The 20733-nt window shown below is 38.8% G+C and overlaps 5 pseudogenes; all 5 read right to left on the reverse strand.

Moving 5' to 3' along the window:
* Positions 1-5160: 5160 nt before the first annotated feature.
* On the reverse strand, positions 5161-5340 carry LOC116650117 (5.8S ribosomal RNA; annotated as a pseudogene).
* A 3236-nt stretch (positions 5341-8576) lies between these two features.
* Positions 8577-8729, reverse strand: LOC116650119 (5.8S ribosomal RNA; annotated as a pseudogene).
* A 3229-nt stretch (positions 8730-11958) lies between these two features.
* Positions 11959-12111, reverse strand: LOC116650120 (5.8S ribosomal RNA; annotated as a pseudogene).
* A 3246-nt stretch (positions 12112-15357) lies between these two features.
* Positions 15358-15510, reverse strand: LOC116650121 (5.8S ribosomal RNA; annotated as a pseudogene).
* Positions 15511-18744: 3234 nt separating this feature from the next.
* LOC116650118 (5.8S ribosomal RNA) lies at positions 18745-18897 on the reverse strand (annotated as a pseudogene).
* Between the last annotated feature and the right edge of the window lie 1836 nt (positions 18898-20733).

Raw genomic sequence — 20733 nt, forward strand, 5'->3', positions numbered from 1 at the left:
CCAGTCAGACCTCAAAATACGACGCACTTGCCCCACCAAACCAAGTAGCCGGGCCTTGAGACCAGCGATATGAGGAGTGAAACACATCCTCTCGCCGAAGGTTATGCCGAGGTATTTCACCTCAGACGCATACCTCACATTCACACTCCATTCAGTCTGACAATGGGTGGCCGACTAGCTGCCAATCTGCCCTTGAGCAGCATTGACACTGTCTTTTTCCATTGCAAGACTGGACCCCAACACTTTCACACCCACTCATACACAGTGCGCAAGCACATACCCCGCATTCGTCTCGATCGCAAGACGCGACCGACCCTCAATCAAGATGAGCAGATCGTCCGCATACGCACAACATTTACACATCTGCTCAAGCTGCACCAGCAAGGGGTCCATCATGAGGTTCCAAATGAATGGGCCACAGAAAGATCCCTGCGGGCAGCCACGAACAACATTTACGCTCACACATTCACACCGCCCTACAGCACACGCACGTCTGCCAGAGAAATAGCTCTTCCAGAGAGCTAATTCTCGGCACCCGCATTCATCCAACCTTCTCAAAACACTCGCCCAACTCAGGTAGTCGAAAGCACCTTTAAAATCAACAAAGATGCCCAAGACATACGTGGAGCTGCTAGCCTCAACAGAGTCACTAACATACCTCCACGCATCCTCAACACATCTGCCCTGCCTAAAACCAAATTGCCTGTCAGACATTTGGTCACTCATTCTCTCCTGAAGCCTTTCTACCATAATCCTTTCCAGAACTTTTCCAAGAACCGGAAGAAGACTGATGCCCCGAAAAGATCTAGGATTGCTCCTGATCCGTCAGGCGACTTCAGGAGCACTATCACTCTCGCACACTTCCATTCACTGGGGAAATAACCCTCATTCAGACACTTCGCATACATCGCTTTCATATACTCTGGAATTGACTTCCAGACACTTTTACACATTTCTCCAGTGAATCCATCCATACCAGGGGACTTCCTCGACTTTAACCTCGAGAAAGCCACCTCCAACTCACTATCCAAAGCGGATCAACAGGCTAACCACACTAGGTGGTGAGTCCTGATGATCCGCTCTGGGGAAGAATTCATTCAACAAGACATTCATGCAATCCCTCCATGCCGTTAACTGAACGTTACCAACACGGAGGCTACTTACATCCGTTTCCCTGCCTCTACCTCGAACTATTTTATAAACATGACCCCAGGTGTCATCCTTATTGCGCTCCAGGAAAGAGCGCCATTCATCTTCTTTCACCTTTACAAGCATTTGCTTGTACTCATTCATACACCGACTATATTCAATCCGAGTTGGGCTGCACCATCCGCATTGGTAGCTCTGGCCCTTTGGAATCGCTTCCCGCAGAGACCGGACCATCCGCCGCTTGGTGCTTAACTGATTCGTCCACCACTTCACATGCTTAAGGTTGACCTTACGGTGCCTCTCATCATGCGATCATTTGCACCAGTTATCCACCCATTCACACATACGACCTGCTCATCCACCAAATCATTAATGCATTAAGTGAAACTTGCGTGCCGCCTCCTGCACAATGAGCCCATGAAGGGACCATTCACACTACAAGTGCGCCAGCGATTACCCCCAACACTTTTGTTCCTCGTAATAGTGTGGTGACAACAATCTCAATCGGATTACAATCGCAACAATCGCCCCGTATATGGGACAGGCTAGAGACATCATCAGATGTCCCGACGGCTTCCCCTTAAAGGAGCAATTGCGGCAATTCAGTGCATTGCTGCACTGAGCCACGCGGTGACCCATCTGGCCGCAGCGACGGCAAACGTCCTCTTTGGCTCTGCACTCTGCCACCTTATGTCGAAGCCAAGGCAGCGGTAGCATCCCGGTACCAGGTCAAAAACTTCTCACTCTAAACGAAAAACCATTTATGTAGCAGCGTCCGATTTCTAAAAGGGACTGCATGGCCACCACAGCACCCTCGAGGACGATATTAACTGCTACATTACCTCCCGCCGCCATGGCTTACTTGTCATCCGGACACCTTTCTTAAAGGCTTCAAGTGACATTTTGGTCCTTTAAGTTCATCTCGTAAAGGTCACCCATGAACTCGTCAGGGTGATCTGCGAGTGAACGCCCTGAACCACAACATTCGGCCCTAATTTATCATTCACACACACTTCCAATCCCACCTCGTTGAACTTTGTGTTTTTCCACAATTTTCTCACACTCGGCGACCGATGGAGTCCGAATTAACGCACCTCCATCCCTTAAAGGTTTCACCTCATGTATCCGCACACCAAGAGAGGGACCTCCTCGTTCACCACCTGCTCAACCACGTCCTTAGCGGTTTTGCCAGCAGCTTGCTGCGCACAACCAAGGACCATGTCTCAACTGGGCCGAGGCATCTCCGGGGTAGACGGCACTGACGACCTGGGACCCCCTCTGGCGGCGTTCACCGACGGAGCCCGCGCTTGGCCGGCTGGAACATGCAATTCATGCGAAACGCCTGCACCCCCCGCAAACGGCCTCCAAGCGCCCCTGCAGCCGCTCATTCTGCGCCCACAAGCGCGAAACAGGAGCTGCTCATACTGCCCTGTATATAATCAACTAACTTGCAAATGAGCGACCCCGTGGCTCTCTCCTTTAGTGCAAGCTGCAATAAAGCTCCCGTTATCGCCTTTATCTGCTCGACAGCTGTTCCTTTCCGCTTCCTCAAAAGCCGCGCTCTTGTCTATGGCCCCTCCACGGCAGGTTTCAGACACATTCAAAACGCTCACGGCATGAGGAACGGCAAAAACCCGCTCCTCCACACTTGCACCCGCTGCTCCGGGCGAGCCATCTGCGGCTCCCGCGGGAACAGCGCTCCCCTCACGCGCACCAACTGAGCTGACAAGCGCTTTCCGAAGTTGCCTTCCTCAGGCGCTGCTTGCTCCTCCGCCTTACCTCCGCTGTTCGATGACGGACTCCCGACAAGGTCACCTCATCTTCCGACGTCATCCCACAATTTTCAAAAGTCCCCTAATCAGCGGGCCTCTTTTTGCGTGGCGGCATCGCCCGCAGGTGTGCGCTTATCTATTTAATATATAAATAGCACACCCACACACACACACACGTAGAAGCTGGCGGTTTCACACACACACACGAACGCCTGTTGCTCACGCAGCAACGACGTAAACAAAGCAATTAAAACTTTATTGCTGATAAGCGCACAACATGTAAACAAGATACCGTTGCTTGAAAGCACCGTTATCTTTAAATTGTTTGCGAAGCGAGCGATGAAATAAACACGTCTGTTCCCAACAACTGTCTGAAACGAACTGGAGTAGATAGGGACATGAAAGTCAGTGGGCTTAACGTGAGCACCTGCCGCGATGGCTTAATCTCACGGTTCCTAGTATAGGATTAATTCAAGCGTCAATCACCGCCCCCTTGGAACATCAATCCGCAGGTACCAATTAAAGGCACGACTGTTTGGTTGTGACTTCTACCTTGGTTTGGCACGAGGATTACCTAAGCCTCTTTCGTAATCTGGGTCACGGAACCCGGTTGTATGACGCAACTCCACGTCGAGCGATGCTCTACCCGCATTTGGGTGTTATACCACAACCACCACGATACTCCCCGAAAGGCCACACCAACTAACCAGGACGGAACAAGTTCCGTGGGCTCCTGGTTACCCGTGGTACCAGATTAAAAGCCTCTGGTCAGGCCTCGTACCAGAAGGGCACTTCCAATTTAAAACCCCCAAAACAGTTAAGGGTTGGTAGCCCCAACAACAACACAATGTTCAACAAAAATTACCATTCAGAAATACCCCCACATTCGTACCCCCACATTCTCACATCTACCATCCATCATCATTCATACAATTCCTTCCTGCAATTGCAAACGTCGCCTGGAAAATGCAGCTCTAGCAAACTCACTCATTCTTCTAACCCTATCACTAGTGGAGAGTGATTGACTTACGTCAAACCCGCCCACTAACCTCACTTATAACCATCCCCCTCAGATCTCGAAGATCTGCATACCTTGTGCACTCACAGAGAACATGCCCCCATGTCTCAGCAGCCGAGCCACAACGGCATTCTGGACTGTCATAAAGGTTCCTCGAATGCAGGAATGCATTGAGGGAACCGTGACCAGTCAACAGGAATCCAAGACTCAGGCCGAACCCAAAGTCTGGTCGGCTGCCAGCAAATGTAACCTCCCGTATAAACCGATGAGTGACACGCCCATTCACGCTAGTGTCCCATCTGACTTGCCAGTCAGACAAAACACACTCATTCACCAATCTCTTGCATTCACTAAGCCCTAAACTCTCCACATCCCTACCCGCTAGCCAATCATTCTGCAGCAATGGCAGCCGCCTCTTGATCCTGTACATCAAGGCTCGACGGCTGATCTCCAAGTCAAGGGGGGCTACTCCTAACAGTACCTGCATTGCCTCCGTAGAGACAGTGCGGCAAACAACCTAACAGAAGCACTCTCTGGCAGCCAGCACTTTCTTTCTGCCGACCACAGTCGTGACCGCCTTGCACCATACAAGACGATCCATATGCTGCACATGCAACAACAGACCCTCATAGATGGGTGCGGACAGCATGTCTGCTTAGGCCCCAGTCAGACCTCAAAATACGACGCACTTGCCCCACCAAACCAAGTAGCCGGGCCTTGAGACCAGCGATATGAGGATTGAAACACATCCTCTCGCCGAAGGTTATGCCGAGGTATTTCACCTCAGACGCATACCTCACATTCACTCCATTCAGTCTGACAATGGGTGGCCGACTAGTTGCCAATCTGCCCTTGAGCAGCATTGACACTGTCTTGTCCATTGCAAGACTGACCCCAACACTTTCATCACCCCACTCATACACAGTGCGCAAGCACATACCCGCATTCGTCTCGATCTCAAGACGCGACCGACCCTCAATCAAGATGAGCAGATCGTCCGCATACGCACAACATTTACACATCTGCTCAAGCTGCACCAGCAAGGGGTCCATCATGAGGTTCCAAATGAATGGGCCACAGAAAGATCCCTGCGGGCAGCCACGAACAACATTTACGCTCACACATTCACTACATCCATATATATATTAATATTATGAATAATTTATGCATATGCTTGAAACTTCGAAAAATTTTAAAACAACTTAATTAGCAAAGTCTTACAAACCCTCAACCATATGTAGTCCAAGCAGCACTATAAAAATTAATTAAAGTACAAAACAGCATGACTGCGATATGCGTTCAAAATGTCGATGTTCATGTGTCCTGCAGTTTCACACGATGACGCACAGTTTGCTGCGTTCTTCATCAACCCATGAGCCGAGTGATCCACCGCTTAGAGTGATAATTTATATTGGTTTATTTCATTACGTCACAAATGTTTTTATTGAAAGAAATTAAAAATACACCATTTTACTGGCATATATCAATTCCTTCAATAAAATTGTTTATACCTTAATTGTGTTGCGAAATGTCTTAGTTTTTACATATACTTTAAAAATATGGTATGAATAAAATTTTTATATAGATACAAGAATTAAATATTTGTATAGAAATATGCAAAGCATTAACCTGGAAAACAGGTACAACACATAAAAATTTAGGTTGTTGTGTTTATATAATGTATGCGCATATAAAAATGAACAATACATCTGTGCAATGCATGTATATTATGGTACATATACACGCAAGTTTTTCATCATTAAAACGCATAAAAACAGACAAATCCCAAATTAAAAATGGCAGATATTATATTAATATATATTAATTTGGCATAAGTATGTGTAAATGTTTTAAATGATTATTCATTTATATTCAGAAAAATTTTACTTATTTCTATATATAAAAATGAATAAAAATGAATAATCAAGTTCGGTCAACTTTTGCGGAACAAAACGCAACACACAAGGCGTCACAGTGATCACGTCCGGAGATCTTACTAAATAATTCAATCGGTAGCAGCGACTGGCACTGTGTACAAAGGGCAGGGACGTTATTTACTGGGAATTCCAAGTTCATGTGAACAGTTTTCAGTTCACAATCCCAAGCATGAAAGTGGCTCAGCGGTTTACCCGGACCTCTCGGTCTAGGAAATACACGTTGATACTTTCATTGTAGCGCGCGTGCAGCCCAGGACATCTAAGGACATCACAGACCTGTTATTGCTCAATCTCATTATTGCTAGACGCAGTTTGGTCCATTTCAGAAGCTAGTATCCTTATAATGGGGCAAACCAACAGGTAGGGCTCCACTTATATAAAACACATTCAAACACAATAAACATTTTACTGCCACTATGAATGAACGCTATATAAGCTTCAACACCATAATCCTGAAGATATCTATTTAATATATTTGAGTCTCGTTCGTTATCGGAATTAACCAGACAAATCACTCCACGAACTAAGAACGGCCATGCACCACCACCCATAGATTCGAGAAAGAGCTGTCGATCGGACATACACACTTATGTTCGAACCTGGTAAGTTTTCCCGTGTTGAGTAAAATAAAGCCGCAGGCTACACTCGTGGCAGTGCCCTTCCGTCAATTCCTTTAAGTTTCAGCTTTGCAACCATACTTCCCCCGGAGCCCGAAAGCTTTGGTTCCCGGGAAGCGACTGAGAGAGCCATAAAAGTAGCTACACCCAATTGCTAGCTGGCATCGTTTATGGTTAGAGCTAGGGCGGTATCTGATCGGCTTCGAACCTCTAACTTTCGTTCTTGATTAATGAAAGCATCTTTGGCAAAATGCTTTCGCTTAAGCAAGTCTTACGACGGTCCAAGAATTTCACCTCTCGCGTCGTAATACTAATGCCCCCAAACTGTTTCTATTAATCAGTACCTCTTGATCCATCCATCCAACCAATGAAAGCAGAACAGAGGTCTTATTTCATTATCCCATGTACAGAATATTCAGGCATTTGAGGCCTGCTTAAATCACTCTAATTTGTTCAAAGTAATTGTACCGGCCCACAATAACACTCGATAAAGAGCACTATTGCAGGCTTTTAACTACAACGAATATATAAAAATATACAAGTATTTAATTTAATATAAGAACTCCACCGGTAATACGCTTACATACATAAAGGTATAGTACTAACTACAATTGTAAGTTGTACTACCCGTATGAAGCACAAGCTCAACTACGAACGTTTTTAACCGCAACAACTTTAATATACGCTATTGGAGCTGGAATTACCGCGGCTGCTGGCACCAGACTTGCCCCTCCAATAGGTCCTTGTTAAAGGATTTAAAGTGTACTTGTTCCAATTACAGGGCCTCGGATATGAGTCCTGTATTGTTATTTTTCGTCACTACCTCCACGAGCTGGGAATGGGTAATTTACGCGCCTGCTGCCTTCCTTAGATGTGGTAGCCGTTTCTCAGGCTCCCTCTCCGGAATCGAACCCTGATTCCCCGTTACCCGTTGCAACCATGGTAGTCCTAGATACTACCATCAAAAGTTGATAGGGCAGACATTTGAAAGATCTGTCGTCGGTACAAGACCATAAGATCTGCATGTTATCTAGAGTTCAACCAATAAAACGATCTTGCGATCGCTTGGTTTTAGCCTAATAAAAGCACATGTTCCAAAAGGTCCGTGTTTTAATTGCATGTATTAGCTCTAGAATTACCACAGTTATCCAAGTAACTGTTACGATCTAAGGAACCATAACTGATATAATGAGCCTTTTGCGGTTTCACTGTTAATTCGTGTGTACTTAGACATGCATAGCTTAATCTTTGAGACAAGCATATAACTACTGGCAGGATCAATCAGAATAATGTTTTTATAATTTGTATGTACAAAATATACATACATATTTACAAAATGTATTTACATTACAACTTAATATATTTTTGAATAAAAAATATACTATAGATATTAATGTTAAATATAAACGAATATGGCCATTGTTACATAGCATTTCATGTTCGGTAATTTACGTTTCACATTTTTTAAAATTCACCACATATTATATCTATATGAAAATATATACAATTCGTTCAAAAATATCTTTATATGTACACTTACTTAATATATATTTTATCACACATTGTTTAATACCATAATGGAATAAACACTTTAATTTTGATGACAAACTTGATAATTTATTTATATGTATAAATTATGTATGCATAACTTGCAAACATAATTATGCGATAAAAATATATTAAGTAAAACAAGTCACATACTATATTAAATAGTATGTAAAATGTTAAAGTTTCAATTATGACAAATATTTAAAATAATTACAAAAATTTTAGAAACTTTCTTTCCAGCGTACTTATCGTCCATACATCTGTATGAATCGAATTTCCACTGGATGCAATTGTTAAATTTTACGATAAAAGGAAACCCATTTGTTTACTCGATGTAGTAACAATAAAATTATTACAAACAACACATCTTGGCTTGAAAGTTTCACAATTATCTTTTTTTCTTAATATATATATCTAATAATTTATGCATATCAGGGATATCTATCCAATAATATACAATATGCTTAAAACTTCGAAAAATTTTAAACAACTTAATTAGCAAAGTCTTACAAACCTCAACCATATGCAGTCCAAGCAGCACTATAAAATTAATAAAAGTACAAAACAGCACGGACTGCGATATGCGTTCAAAATGTCGATGTTCATGTGTCCTGCAGTTCACACGATGACGCACAGTTTGCTGCGTTCTTCATCGACCCATGAGCCGAGTGATCCACCGCTTAGAGTGATAATTTATATTGGTTTATTTCATTACGTCACAAATGTTTTTATTGAAAGAAATTAAAAATACACCATTTTACTGGCATACATCAATTCCTTCAATAAAATTGTTTATACCTAAATTGTGTTGCGAAATGTCTTAGTTTTACATATACTTTAAAAATATGGTATGAATAAAATTTTTATATAGATACAAGAATTAAATATTTTTATAGAAATATGCAAAGCATTAACCTGAAAACAGGTACAACACATAAAATTTAGGTTGTTGTGTTTATATAATGTATGCGCATATAAAAATGAACAATACATCTGTGCAACGCATGTATATTATGGTACATATACACGCAAGTTTTTCATCATTAAAACGCATAAAAACAGACAAATCCCAAATTAAAAATGGCAGATATTATATTAATATATATTAATTTGGCATAAGTATGTGTAAATGTTTTAAATGATTATTCATTTATATTCAGAAAAATTTTACTTATTTCTATATATAAAAATGAATAAAAATGAATAATCAAGTTCGGTCAACTTTTGCGGAACAAACGCAACACACAAGGCGTCACAGTTATCACGTCCGGAGATCTCACTAAATAATTTAATCGGTAGCAGCGACGGGCACTGTGTACAAAGGGCAGGGACGTTATTTACTGGGAATTTCAAGTTCATGTGAACAGTTTCAGTTCACAATCCCAAGCATGAAAGTGGCTCAGCGGTTTACCCGGACCTCTCGGTCTAGGAAATACACGTTGATACTTTCATTGTAGCGCGCGTGCAGCCCAGGACATCTAAGGACATCACAGACCTGTTATTGCTCAATCTCATTATTGCTAGACGCAGTTTGTCCATTTCAGAAGCTAGTATCCTTATAATGGGGCAAACCAACAGGTAGGGCTCCACTTATATAAACACATTCAAAACACAATAAACATTTTACTGCCACTATGAATGAACGCTATATAAGCTTCAACACCATAATCCTGAAGATATCTATTTAATATATTTGAGTCTCGTTCGTTATCGGAATTAACCAGACAAATCACTCCACGAACTAAGAACGGCCATGCACCACCACCCATAGATTCGAGAAAGAGCTGTCGATCGGACATACACACTTATGTTCGAACCTGGTAAGTTTTCCCGTGTTGAGTAAAATAAAGCCGCAGGCTACACTCGTGGCGGTGCCCTTCCGTCAATTCCTTTAAGTTTCAGCTTTGCAACCATACTTCCCCCGGAGCCCAAAAGCTTTGGTTTCCCGGGAAGCGACTGAGAGAGCCATAAAAGTAGCTACACCCAATTGCTAGCTGGCATCGTTTATGGTTAGAGCTAGGGCGGTATCTGATCGGCTTCGAACCTCTAACTTTCGTTCTTGATTAATGAAAGCATCTTTGGCAAATGCTTTCGCTTAAGCAAGTCTTACGACGGTCCAAGAATTTCACCTCTCGCGTCGTAATACTAATGCCCCCAAACTGTTTCTATTAATCAGTACCTCTTGATCCATCCATCCAACCAATGAAAGCAGAACAGAGGTCTTATTTCATTATCCCATGTACAGAATATTCAGGCATTTGAGGCCTGCTTAAATCACTCTAATTTGTTCAAAGTAATTGTACCGGCCCACAATAACACTCGATAAAGAGCACTATTGCAGGCTTTTAACTACAACGAATATATAAAAATATACAAGTATTTAATTTAATATAAGAACTCCACCGGTAATACGCTTACATACATAAAGGTATAGTACTAACTACAATTGTAAGTTGTACTACCCGTATGAAGCACAAGCTCAACTACGAACGTTTTAACCGCAACAACTTTAATATACGCTATTGGAGCTGGAATTACCGCGGCTGCTGGCACCAGACTTGCCCTCCAATAGGTCCTTGTTAAAGGATTTAAAGTGTACTTGTTCCAATTACAGGGCCTCGGATATGAGTCCTGTATTGTTATTTTTCGTCACTACCTCCACGAGCTGGGAGTGGGTAATTTACGCGCCTGCTGCCTTCCTTAGATGTGGTAGCCGTTTCTCAGGCTCCCTCTCCGGAATCGAACCCTGATTCCCCGTTACCCGTTGCAACCATGGTAGTCCTAGATACTACCATCAAAAGTTGATAGGGCAGACATTTGAAAGATCTGTCGTCGGTACAAGACCATAAGATCTGCATGTTATCTAGAGTTCAACCAATAAAACGATCTTGCGATCGCTTGGTTTTAGCCTAATAAAAGCACATGTTCCAAAAGGTCCGTGTTTTAATTGCATGTATTAGCTCTAGAATTACCACAGTTATCCAAGTAACTGTTAACGATCTAAGGAACCATAACTGATATAATGAGCCTTTTGCGGTTTCACTGTTAATTCGTGTGTACTTAGACATGCATAGCTTAATCTTTGAGACAAGCATATAACTACTGGCAGGATCAATCAGAATAATGTTTTTATAATTTGTATGTACAAAATATACATACATATTTACAAAATGTATTTACATTACAACTTAATATATTTTTGAATAAAAAATATACTATAGATATTAATGTTAAATATAAACGAATATGGCCATTGTTACATAGCATTTCATGTTCGGTAATTTACGTTTCACATTTTTTAAAATTCACCACATATTATATCTATATGAAAATATATACAATTCGTTCAAAAATATCTTTATATGTACACTTACTTAATATATATTTTATCACACATTGTTTAATACCATAATGGAATAAACACTTTAATTTTGATGACAAACTTGATAATTTATTTATATGTATAAATTATGTATGCATAACTTGCAAACATAATTATGCGATAAAAATATATTAAGTAAAACAAGTCACATACTATATTAAATAGTATGTAAAATGTTAAAGTTTCAATTATGACAAATATTTAAAATAATTACAAAAATTTTAGAAACTTTCTTTCCAGCGTACTTATCGTCCATACATCTGTATGAATCGAATTTCCACTGGATGCAATTGTTAAATTTTACGATAAAAGGAAACCCATTTGTTTACTCGATGTAGTAACAATAAAATTATTACAAACAACACATCTTGGCTTGAAAGTTTTACAATTATCTTTTTTTCTTAATATATATATCTAATAATTTATGCATATCAGGGATATCTATCCAATAATATACCATATGCTTAAAACTTCGAAAAATTTTAAACAACTTAATTAGCAAAGTCTTACAAACCTCAACCATATGCAGTCCAAGCAGCACTATAAAATTAATAAAAGTACAAAACAGCACGGACTGCGATATGCGTTCAAAATGTCGATGTTCATGTGTCCTGCAGTTCACACGATGACGCACAGTTTGCTGCGTTCTTCATCGACCCATGAGCCGAGTGATCCACCGCTTAGAGTGATAATTTATATTGGTTTATTTCATTACGTCACAAATGTTTTTATTGAAAGAAATTAAAAATACACCATTTTACTGGCATACATCAATTCCTTCAATAAAATTGTTTATACCTAAATTGTGTTGCGAAATGTCTTAGTTTTACATATACTTTAAAAATATGGTATGAATAAAATTTTTATATAGATACAAGAATTAAATATTTTTATAGAAATATGCAAAGCATTAACCTGAAAACAGGTACAACACATAAAATTTAGGTTGTTGTGTTTATATAATGTATGCGCATATAAAAATGAACAATACATCTGTGCAACGCATGTATATTATGGTACATATACACGCAAGTTTTTCATCATTAAAACGCATAAAAACAGACAAATCCCAAATTAAAAATGGCAGATATTATATTAATATATATTAATTTGGCATAAGTATGTGTAAATGTTTTAAATGATTATTCATTTATATTCAGAAAAATTTTACTTATTTCTATATATAAAAATGAATAAAAATGAATAATCAAGTTCGGTCAACTTTTGCGGAACAAACGCAACACACAAGGCGTCACAGTTATCACGTCCGGAGATCTCACTAAATAATTTAATCGGTAGCAGCGACGGGCACTGTGTACAAAGGGCAGGGACGTTATTTACTGGGAATTTCAAGTTCATGTGAACAGTTTCAGTTCACAATCCCAAGCATGAAAGTGGCTCAGCGGTTTACCCGGACCTCTCGGTCTAGGAAATACACGTTGATACTTTCATTGTAGCGCGCGTGCAGCCCAGGACATCTAAGGACATCACAGACCTGTTATTGCTCAATCTCATTATTGCTAGACGCAGTTTGTCCATTTCAGAAGCTAGTATCCTTATAATGGGGCAAACCAACAGGTAGGGCTCCACTTATATAAACACATTCAAACACAATAAACATTTTACTGCCACTATGAATGAACGCTATATAAGCTTCAACACCATAATCCTGAAGATATCTATTTAATATATTTGAGTCTCGTTCGTTATCGGAATTAACCAGACAAATCACTCCACGAACTAAGAACGGCCATGCACCACCACCCATAGATTCGAGAAAGAGCTGTCGATCGGACATACACACTTATGTTCGAACCTGGTAAGTTTTCCCGTGTTGAGTAAAATAAAGCCGCAGGCTACACTCGTGGCGGTGCCCTTCCGTCAATTCCTTTAAGTTTCAGCTTTGCAACCATACTTCCCCCGGAGCCCAAAAGCTTTGGTTTCCCGGGAAGCGACTGAGAGAGCCATAAAAGTAGCTACACCCAATTGCTAGCTGGCATCGTTTATGGTTAGAGCTAGGGCGGTATCTGATCGGCTTCAAACCTCTAACTTTCGTTCTTGATTAATGAAAGCATCTTTGGCAAATGCTTTCGCTTAAGCAAGTCTTACGACGGTCCAAGAATTTCACCTCTCGCGTCGTAATACTAATGCCCCCAAACTATTTCTATTAATCAGTACCTCTTGATCCATCCATCCAACCAATGAAAGCAGAACAGAGATCTTATTTCATTATCCCATGTACAGAATATTCAGGCATTTGAGGCCTGCTTAAATCACTCTAATTTGTTCAAAGTAATTGTACCAGCCCACAATAACACTCGATAAAGAGCACTATTGCAGGCTTTTAACTACAACGAATATATAAAAATATACAAGTATTTAATTTAATATAAGAACTCCACCGGTAATACGCTTACATACATAAAGGTATAGTACTAACTACAATTGTAAGTTGTACTACCCGTATGAAGCACAAGCTCAACTACGAACGTTTTAACCGCAACAACTTTAATATACGCTATTGGAGCTGGAATTACCGCGGCTGCTGGCACCAGACTTGCCCACCAATAAGTTTTTGTTAAAGGATTAAAAGTGTACTTATTCCAATTACAGGGCCTCGGATATGAGTCCTGTATTGTTATTTTTCGTCACTACCTCCACGAGCTGGGAGTGGGTAATTTACGCGCCTGCTGCCTTCCTTAGATGTGGTAGCCGTTTCTCAGGCTCCCTCTCCGGAATCGAACCCTGATTCCCCGTTACCCGTTGCAACCATGGTAGTCCTAGATACTACCATCAAAAGTTGATAGGGCAGACATTTGAAAGATCTGTCGTCGGTACAAGACCATAAGATCTGCATGTTATCTAGAGTTCAACCAATAAAACAATCTTGCGATCGCTTGGTTTTAGCCTAATAAAAGCACACGTTCCAAAAGGTCCGTGTTTTAATTGCATGTATTAGCTCTAGAATTACCACAGTTATCCAAGTAACTGTTAACGATCTAAGGAACCATAACTGATATAATGAGCCTTTTGCGGTTTCACTGTTAATTCGTGTGTACTTAGACATGCATAGCTTAATCTTTGAGACAAGCATATAACTACTGGCAGGATCAATCAGAATAATGTTTTTATAATTTGTATGTACAAAATATACATACATATTTACAAAATGTATTTACATTACAACTTAATATATTTTTGAATAAAAAATATACTATAGATATAGATGGTTACATAGCATTTCATGTTCGGTAATTTACGTTTCACATTTTTTAAGATTCACCACATATTATGTCTATATGAAAATATATACAATTCGTTCAAAAATATCTTTATATGTACACTTACTTAATATATATTTTATCACACATTGTTTAATACCATAATGGAATAAACACTTTAATTTTGATTACAAACTTGATAATTTATTTATATGTATAAATTATGTATGCATAACTTGCAAACATAATTATGTGATAAAAATATATTAAGTAAAACAAGTCACATACTATATTAAATAGTATGTAAAATGTTAAAGTTTCAATTATGACAAATATTTAAAATAATTTCAAAAATTTTAGAAACTTTTTTTCCAGCGTACTAATCGTCCATACATCTGTATGAATCGAATTTCCACTGAATGCAATTGTTAAATTTTACGATAAAAGGAAACCCATTTGTTTACTCGATGTAGTAACAATAAAATTATTACAAACAACACATCTTGGCTTGAAAGTTTTACAATTATCTTTTTTTCTTAATATCGTAAGCCAAATGTTATACAACATAACAAATAACGATATCTAATAATTTATGCATATCAGGGATATCAGGGATATCTATCCAATAATATACCATATGCTTAAAAACTTCGAAAAATTTTAAACAACTTAATTAGCAAAGTCTTACAAACCTCAACCATATGTAGTCCAAGCAGCACTATAAATTTAATAAAAGTACAAAACAGCATGGACTGCGATATGCGTTCAAAATGTCGATGTTCATGTGTCCTGCAGTTCACACGATGACGCACAGTTTGCTGCGTTCTTCATCGATCCATGAGCCGAGTGATCCACCGCTTAGAGTGATAATTTATATTGGTTTATTTCATTACGTCACAAATGTTTTTATTGAAAGAAATTAAAAATACACCATTTTACTGGCATACATCAATTCCTTCAATAAAATTGTTTATACCTAAATTGTGTTGCGAAATGTCTTAGTTTTACATATACTTTAAAAATATGGTATGAATAAAATTTTTATATAGATACAAGAATTAAATATTTTTATAGAAATATGCAAAGCATTAACCTGAAAACAGGTACAACACATAAAATTTGGGTTGTTGCGTTTATATAATGTATGCGCATATAAAAATGAACAATACATCTGTGCAACGCATGTATATTATGGTACATATACACGCAAGTTTTTCATCATTAAAACGCATAAAAACAGACAAATCCCAAATTAAAAATGGCAGATATTATATTAATATATATTAATTTGGCATAAGTATGTGTAAATGGTATAAATGATTATTCATTTCTATTCAGAAAAATTTTACTTATTTCTATATATAAAAATGAACATTATACAATAATGATCCTTCACCTGTAAATAATCAAGTTCGGTCAACTTTTGGGGAAAAAACGCAACACACAAGGCGTCACAGTGATCACGTCCGGAGATCTCACTAAATAATTCAATCGGTAGCAGCGACGGGCAGTATGTACAAAGGGCAGGGACGTAATTTACTGGGAATTCCAAGTTCATGTGAACAGTTTCAGTTCACAATCCCAAGCATGAAAGTGGTTCAGCGGCTTACCCGGACCTCTCGGTCTAGAAAATACACGTTGATACTTTCATTGTAGCGCGCGTGCAGCCCAGGACATCTAAGGACATCACAGCCCTGTTATTGCTCAATCTCATTATTGCTAGACGCAGTTTGTCCATTTCAGAAGCTAGTATCCTTATAATGGGGCAAACCAACAGGTACGGCTCCACTTATATAAACACATTCAAACACAATAAACATTTTACTGCCACTATGAATGAACGCTATATAAGCTTCAACACCATAATCCTGAAAATATCTATTTAATATTTTTGAGTCTTGTTCGCTATCGGAATTAACCAGACAAATCACTCCACGAACTAAGAACGGCCATGCACCACCACCCATAGATTCGATAAAGAGCTATCGATCGGACATACACACTTATGTTCGAACCTGGTAAGTTTTCCCGTGTTGAGTAAAATAAAGCCGCAGGCTACACTCGTGGCGGTGCCCTTCCGTCAATTCCTTTAAGTTTCAGCTTTGCAACCATACTTCCCCCGGAGCCCAAAAGCTTTGGTTTCCCGGGAAGCGACTGAGAGAGCCATAAAAGTAGCTACACCCAATTGCTAGCTGGCATCGTTTATGGTTAGAGCTAGGGTGGTATCTGATCGCCTTCGAACCTCTAACTTTCGTTCTTGATTAATTAAAACATCTTTGGCAAATGCTTTCGCTTAAGCAAGTCTTACGACGGTCCAAGAATTTCACCTCTCGCGTCGTAATACTAATGCCCCTAAACTGTTTCTATTAATCAGTACCTCTTGATCCATCCATCCAACCAATGAAAGCAGAACAGAGGTCTTATTTCATTATCCCATGTACAGAATATTCAGGCATTTGAGGCCTGCTTAAATGACTCTAATTTGTTCAAAGTAATTGTACCGGCCCACAATAACACTCGATAAAGAGCACTATTGCAGGCTTTTAACTACAACGAATATATAAAAATATACAAGTATTTAATTTAATATAAGAACTCCACCGGTAATACGCTTACATACATAAAGGTATAGTACTAACTACAATTGTAAGTTGTACTACCCGTATGAAGCACAAGTTCAACTACGAACGTTTTAACCGCAACAACTTTAATATACGCTATTGGAGCTGGAATTACCGCGGCTGCTGGCACCAGACTTGCCCTCCAATAGGTCCTTGTTAAAGGATTTAAAGTGTACTTATTCCAATTACAGGGCCTCGGATATGAGTCCTGTATTGTTATTTTTCGTCACTACCTCCACGAGCTGGGAGTGGGTAATTTACGCGCCTGCTGCCTTCCTTAGATGTGGTAGCCGTTTCTCAGGCTCCCTCTCCGGAATCGAACCCTGATTCCCCGTTACCCGTTGCAACCATGGTAGTCCTAGATACTACCATCAAAAGTTGATAGGGCAGACATTTGAAAGATCTGTCGTCGGTACAAGACCATACGATCTGCATGTTATCTAGAGTTCAACCAATAAAACGATCTTGCGATCGCTTGGTTTTAGCCTAATAAAAGCACACGTTCCAAAAGGTCCGTGTTTTAATTGCATGTATTAGCTCTAGAATAACCACAGTTATCCAAGTAACTGTTAACGATCTAAGGAACCATAACTGATATAATGAGCCTTTTGCGGTTTCACTGTTAATTCGTGTGTACTTAGACATGCATAGCTTAATCTTTGAGACAAGCATATAACTACTGGCAGGATCAATCAGAATAATGTTTTTATAATTTGTATGTACAAAATATACATACATATTTACAAAATGTATTTACATTACAACTTAATATATTTTTGAATAAAAAATATATTATAGATATAGATGGTTACATAGCATTTCATGTTCGGTAATTTACGTTTCACATTTTTTAAGATTCACCACATATTATATCTATATGAAAATATATACAATTCGTTCAAAAATATCTTTATATGTACACTTACTTAATATATATTTTATCACACATTGTTTAATGCCATAATGGAATAAACACTTTAATTTTGATGACAAACTTGATAATTTATTTATATGTATAAATTATGTATGCATAACTTGCAAACATAATTATGCGATAAAAATATATTAAGTAAAACAAGTCACATACTATATTAAATAGTATGTAAAATGTTAAAGTTTCAATTATGACAAATATTTAAAATAATTTCAAAAATTTTAGAAACTTTTTTTCCAGCGTACTAATCGTCCATACATCTGTATGAATCGAATTTCCACTGGATGCAATTGTTAAATTTTACGATAAAAGGAAACCCATTTATTTACTCGATGTAGTAACAATAAAATTATTACAAACAACACATCTTGGCTTGAAAGTTTCACAATTATCTTTTTTTCTTAATATATATATCTAATAATTTATGCATATCAGGGATATCAGGGATATCTATCCAATAATATACCATATGCTTAAAAACTTCGAAAAATTTTAAACAACTTAATTAGCAAAGTCTTACAAACCTCAACCATATGTAGTCCAAGCAGCACTATAAAATTAATAAAAGTACAAAACAGCATGGACTGCGATATGCGTTCAAAATGTCGATGTTCATGTGTCCTGCAGTTCACACGATGACGCACAGTTTGCTGCGTTCTTCATCGACCCATGAGCCGAGTGATCCACCGCTTAGAGCGATAATTTATATTGGTTTATTTCATTACGTCACAAATGTTTTTATTGAAAGAAATTAAAAATACACCATTTTACTGGCATACATCAATTCCTTCAATAAAATTGTTTATACCTAAATTGTGTTGCGAAATGTCTTAGTTTTACATATACTTTAAAAATATGGTATGAATAAAATTTTTATATAGATACAAGAATTAAATATTTGTATAGAAATATGCAAAGCATTAACCTGAAAACAGGTACAACACATAAGATTTAGGTTGTTGTGTTTATATAATGTATGCGCATATAAAAATGAACAATACATCTGTGCAATGCATGTATATTATGGTACATATACACGCAAGTTTTTCATCATTAAAACGCATAAAAACAGACAAATCCCAAATTAAAAATGGCAGATATTATATTAATATATATTAATTTGGCATAAGTATGTGTAAATGTTTTAAATGATTATTCATTTATATTCAGAAAAATTTTACTTATTTCTATATATAAAAATGAATAAAAATGAATAATCAAGTTCGGTCAACTTTTGCGGAACAAACGCAACACACAAGGCGTCACAGTGATCACGTCCGGAGATCTCACTAAATAATTCAATCGGTAGCAGCGACGGGCACTGTGTACAAAGGGCAGGGACGTTATTTACTGGAAATTCCAAGTTCATGTGAACAGTTTCAGTTCACAATCCCAAGCATGAAAGTGGTTCAGCGGCTTACCCGGACCTCTCGGTCTAGGAAATACACGTTGATACTTTCATTGTAGCGCGCGTGCAGCTCAGGACATCTAAGGACATCACAGACCTGTTATTGCTCAATCTCATTATTGCTAGACGCAGTTTGTCCATTTCAGAAGCTAGTATCCTTATAATGGGGCAAACCAACAGGTAGGGCTCCACTTATATAAACACATTCAAACACAATAAACATTTTACTGCCACTATGAATGAACGCTATATAAGCTTCAACACCATAATCCTGAAGATATCTATTTAATATATTTGAGTCTCGTTCGTTATCGGAATTAACCAGACAAATCACTCCACGAACTAAGAACGGCCATGCACCACCACCCATAGATTCGAGAAAGAGCTGTCGATCGGACAGATTCGAACCTGGTAAGTTTTCCCGTGTTGAGTAAAATAAAGGCGCAGGCTACACTCGTGGCGGTGCCCTTCCGTCAATTCCTTTAAGTTTCAGCTTTGCAACCATACTTCCCCCGGAGCCCAAAAGCTTTGGTTTCCCGGGAAGCGACTGAGAGAGCCATAAAAGTAGCTACACCCAATTGCTAGCTGGCATCGTTTATGGTTAGAGCTAGGGCGGTATCTGATCGGCTTCGAACCTCTAACTTTCGTTCTTGATTAATGAAAGCATCTTTGGCAAATGCTTTCGCTTAAGCAAGTCTTACGACGGTCCAAGAATTTCACCTCTCGCGTCGTAATACTAATGCCCCTAAACTGTTTCTATTAATCAGTACCTCTTGATCCATCCATCCAACCAATGAAAGCAGAACAGAGGTCTTATTTCATTATCCCATGTACAGAATATTCAGGCATTTGAGGCCTGCTTAAAGCACTCTAATTTGTTCAAAGTAATTGTACCGGCCCACAATAACACTCGATAAAGAGCACTATTGCAGGCTTTTAACTACAACGAATATATAAAAATATACAAGTATTTAATTTAATATAAGAACTCCACCGGTAATACGCTTACATACATAAAGGTATAGTACTAACTACAATTGTAAGTTGTACTACCCGTATGAAGCACAAATTCAACTACGAACGTTTTAACCGCAACAACTTTAATATACGCTATTGGAGCTGGAAT

This window comes from Drosophila virilis, unplaced genomic scaffold (assembly GCF_030788295.1).
Source record: "Drosophila virilis strain 15010-1051.87 unplaced genomic scaffold, Dvir_AGI_RSII-ME tig00001981, whole genome shotgun sequence".
NCBI lineage: Eukaryota > Metazoa > Arthropoda > Insecta > Diptera > Drosophilidae > Drosophila > Drosophila virilis.